The following is a 5217-nucleotide window of genomic DNA, read 5'->3' as shown; positions in this document are numbered from 1 at the left end:
AAAATATTAACCAAAATCAAAACCGCGTAAATATCATGTGTATTAGGTTTAAAAAATATTTTTTCTGTTTGCTAGGACATCAGGCCCTATTTATAAAATTCAAAATATTAAACATGTTGCTCACAGTTTCACTTAATTTCTATTTCATATTAATACAAACATGCAGTAGTCTACCTTTTTGAACAAGAAACTCTAAAACAAGGTTTTCAGATTGATGGTGAAGGTGATATGTCAGTTATAATTCCAAAGAATTTTCTCGAATCTGGATCCGGTAAGTTTCATCCAACTTCGTTAAACAAGTAATGGTAAATTGTACAATGCGTGTTTTACCTGGGAGTGGGTTTGTTTTCTAACAAAATTTTGAGTTGTAAGATTCATACTATCACCTCCCATTACACATGACATCACTGAGGCTAGTCTCGTATTGTCTGGTCAACTTTCAATACCACCGACCAACTCATTAGATCAAACATTATGCAAGAATTCTATTACTCCCACGACCCATTATTCAAAATCGCGAACTGTGATTTGTTGAAACGCGTCACGTGACAGACCATTAATTAGCGATAAAGTGTCAAGGGCAACGAACTTTATGTTCTTCTATCATCACAGCGCACAGCAGAGCGCACAGCACACCTGCTTATGTAGGGGCCGGAGAATGGAATATCAGGGGTGTGTTATTATACATGTGCATACCTGCTTATAATGGAATGTTAGGTTGTGTTATTGGAATGTGCATACGCTTTGGCTACGCGTATGCTCTCCACCTTGAGGTAAACAACTTGAAATATTTGGGCAAAAATTTGATATCTTCTCTTTAAATCACACTATTTTGTGGTAATAGAATAGAAATAAAGGGTGCAGCATTATCCTTTACACGCAAATAAAGTGTCCTCGGCAGTAACGTTTAAATAATGAGTTCGGCTGCGCCTCACCCATTATTTAAGTTTTTACTGCCTCGGACACATTTTTTTCGTGTAAAGGATCATGCATTACCCTTTATTTCTTAAGTATACGGCAAGACAGGTGATCTGATAAAGAAAATTAACGCCTTAATATTACATGAAACAATACATTTGTTTATATTTACTATATGCAGCTGCATAATTGTATAAAGCGTAGCAAAGTAACCATGGCTCGATCTTGGCTTTTATTTGACACTAGCCACTTTAGCCAGTGTATAGAGGGGGTGTACACGCCCGACAGAAATATTACAAGCCAGACTTTTTTCCGGAAATAATGTTTGTAATGCAAACAAGTAGACGATAGACGATAGTCTCGTAAGTTTAATACACGCAGCAGTTAAGGAATCGGATAGCAACGTTTGCACATTATTTTGTGGGCCAGAGAGCACATAAGACATGTCGTATTACATTCTGAACATCCTTCTGATATCAAATAATTTGAATTTTTTTGAAATTCGCGATATAATAAAAAAATTTATGACAAAAGTATTAACATTTTATACATTTTTTTATATTAATAGTAAACTTTAATCGAATGTAGCCTACTTAAAGTGTATGTAACTGGGATGAAAAGCTGACGAATTGAAATTTTTGACCTTTCATATTAAAAATATACATTTTCCCCAAAAGACCTACATGTTGTTGGTGTTTTGGGAACAAATCTATATCTTCAGTACGAAAGGTCGAAATGTTCATATGATGGACGGCTTTTCATCCCAGCTACATACATTTTAAGTACATATCATTAGATTTATACAATTTACTATAAATTGTGCATTATATCGCGTATTCAATAAATTTAAATAAATCAAAATTATTTGATATCAGAAGGACATTCATGTTTAAAATATTTTTTTTATATTAATAGTCCTCGAAGTAAACTTTATTAATCTAAAGTAGCCTACTTAAAGTGTATGTAACTGGGATGAAAAGCTAACCAATTAAAATTGTTGACCTTTCATATTAAAAATATACATTTTTCCCCATAAGACCTACATTTTGTTGGTGTTTTGGGAACAAATCTATATCTTCAGTACGAAAGGTCGACATTTTCATATGATGGACGGCTTTTCATCCCAGCTACATACATTTTAAGTACATATCATTAGATTTATACAATTTACTATAAATTGTGCATTATATCGCGTATTCAATAAATTTCAATAAATCTAAATTATTTGATATCAGAAGGACATTCCTCGTATACAATTCGATATGTCTGATGTGCTCTCATATCCAGTGACTTTCATTAATACATGTTTCCCTGAAAAGGAGGCCTTTGTGTGTGTATATTGATAACAGCAGTAACTTCAATGTGAAACAACACGACATGAATGTTTATTATACTAAGAATACATTTTTGACAGGTTATCTCACAGTTGCCTTTCTAAAAACTCCCAATGATAGCACTGAATACCTAACTGATGACTCGGACAACGTGCATTTACTTGGAAGTCCGCTGATATCTGTCAACTCATTTGCTGTAAATGGCACTTTACGGAAACATGAGAATAAACAATATCCATTGAATATTACTTTCCCGATACAGGTAAATAATTTTAAATCATTAGTGAGACCAACCAAATGAGCATATTATAATATGTTTATTGATATAGATTTTTGTTCTAATTTAAATATGTGAAAGTCCATTCGCTACTGATTACAAGACTGAGAATTTTTTTTTAAAATTTAATTAAAAAATTACCTGGACAGAACTTGTCAAAAATATAGAAGATAAAAAGAAAGTTGGTGCCAATTTCTTGGTATCGCGCCATTTTGACAGGCCATATCTCTAGAACCGAGTGTCCGATTGAAACTAAATTTGAAGTTTTGTAATCTACAGGGCAAAAGCTTTAACATATTTAAATTGAAAGAAAATATACATTTTTGCATCACCAAAACCCAGTAATAACTACAAGAAATAGTTAAATAAAAAATAAAAAACTACCTTTTGGAATCGTTCTTATGAAAAACATCGCTAACGTCACTTGAGAAATTAAACCACACAGTATCCTTATTTTGAAGAAAACATAAATCAGGCCATAAATAATTAATAGTTGACTAACCGTGTTTTTAAGCGTATGCCATATCAACAAAATAATAAATAATTAATTTACCATTATTATCATATAGGAAGGTTTGCATGCAAAGTCAAAGTAAGATCCAGAAGTATCCTAGTAATTTATGATGTATGAAGCGTGGAGATTCCTCTTATCTAACTTATTTTTGGGTAATCCTCAAAGTGTCTAATACACAACTTGTCATGTTCCCCGTCATGATATTTTGTCACGTGAGGGTTATATATAACCCATAGGGCTATATAGCTGTTACTCTGATTTCATTCAAAAGCAAAATAACTGCGATCCCCCCAAAAAAAGTTTGTGCGAGCACGAGTAAGGTGCCAAAATGGGTCGAAGATCAATTTTTAAAATTGTACATGAATCAAAAATTAAAGTTGCTCCAACTTTTAACCAATATTGATTGTCAGGAAAAGAATAGTTACCATTATCTATGATGCATAGTTGCTAAGGTAGAACTGATAAACTGACTTAACAGTACCTATAACTCCGTTTTCGTTGCCACACTAGTACTAGACCATACAAGACAATACAGCACGAAGCGACTGCAAGACCATACATCCGACGTGATCCGATTTCGTAATCTTGCCAAACTGCATATCGTCACCCTCATAACCAAAGTGCCTAAGTCATTATTACATGCAAATCTCATTTGCAATTTTGATTTTCTGAGTAATAAACCCATAATTAATAAAATTTCCAGTCGCATTCTTCATTAACTTGTGGAATTCATCTCTTTTGATGTGTTCCACAAGTTAATGAAGAAAACGGCTGGAAATTTTTATTAATTGTATGTTTATTACTCAGAAAATCGAAATTGCAAATGAGAAACATGTAATAATGACTTAGGCACTTTGGTTGTGAGGGTGACGATATGGGCAAGAATCCGTTGGCTGGGCAACGGTCACACGCATAGCTTGATATAGCCGTTCTGCTGGTTGGCGCACGAGGGGTCGTGGATCAAATCCCGGGCGGGAAAGCGACTGTTCTCTTCATCTTCTGCATTCCTTCCTTCCTTCCTTCCTTCCTTCCTTCCTTCCTTCCTTCCTTTTTTCTTCCTTCCTTTTTCCTTCCTTCCTTTCTTCCTTCCTTCCTTCCTACCTTCCTTCTTTCCTCACACTTAGGCAAAAACAACAGAGAGGGAGCTGGGGTTAAACATTGATATTATATTTCTCAATTAATATTTTCCTTGACAGCCACATCGTACGAGTATTACTTCAAGCCAAGCAGAACATATCAAGCTATTTTGTGGCTTTTGGGATGTCGAAAATAAGTAAGTCTAAGCACCTATTGCTAGTGGTGGACATGGAATATAGAATTAGGGTGAAGTCAGACCAAGAGAGAAATAAGGCCACGAAATAACTCGACTATGTAAATTCCATCCTTTTTTTGTTGCAATCTCCAGACATTTTCATCGGCATGACTGTTAAATTGCGATATGACCTTTTTATTGATCTTTCGAAACATAAAAATCAATTCCTTGATCATGAAATACCTTTTCACCTAATTGTCAGCCACAATGATGCGACTTTTGGTGTAAAATCGTTCATAAACTTGAAAGACCCACCCATTCTATCTACAGTATCATAATTATAATTAATCTTTTTTTATTACGTGTTCGATATTATGTAGTCAGTGGTCGCGGAAAGGTTCATTTACTTATGAGGAAGAGCCAAACGACAAACACCAATCATGCGGGTTTAACCACCTTACAACTTTCGCCGTATTATTTGAGTTTTCTAAGGTAATGTAGCAATGCTGAAAGAATACGAACTATCACAATCACACGGATCAAAACGATATGGATTTTAGCAAAAACGATACAGATTTTAACATTTATTTATTGCTACATTTTCCCAAAACCACAGGATGCTACCCAAGCCTATTCACACGTGATTGGGGAATTAGTTACTACCGGGATCATCATCTCAATTGTAGCATTACTGATTGGATTGCTCGTCTGCGTAATAATGTGGTTAGTGGTTTTGTTTTGTGAAAAATAAACACGCAAAAGAAACAACCGCTGATTAATAAAGTTTTTTTGAAAAACAATCATTGTTATGTGTAGTGGTACAGATACGTCTATTCGGACGAATTTAGTGAATTTAGAAAAATTAGGCAAATTACGATAAATTAATGTTACAAAATGTTTCTTGTGGGGCACGGCACTTAGG

General features: G+C 34.3%; 1 long non-coding RNA gene across 1 annotated transcript; it reads left to right on the top strand.

Moving 5' to 3' along the window:
* Nucleotides 1–2323: 2323 nt before the first annotated feature.
* LOC140136869 (uncharacterized) lies at nucleotides 2324–4782 on the top strand. The gene is made up of 3 exons (XR_011856775.1): nucleotides 2324–2514; nucleotides 4240–4316; nucleotides 4676–4782. It is a non-coding gene; the product is annotated as an uncharacterized lncRNA (long non-coding RNA).
* Nucleotides 4783–5217: the final 435 nt, after the last annotated feature.

This window comes from Amphiura filiformis, chromosome 2 (assembly GCF_039555335.1).
Source record: "Amphiura filiformis chromosome 2, Afil_fr2py, whole genome shotgun sequence".
NCBI lineage: Eukaryota > Metazoa > Echinodermata > Ophiuroidea > Amphilepidida > Amphiuridae > Amphiura > Amphiura filiformis.
This window is presented reverse-complemented; position numbering and strand designations above follow the sequence as displayed.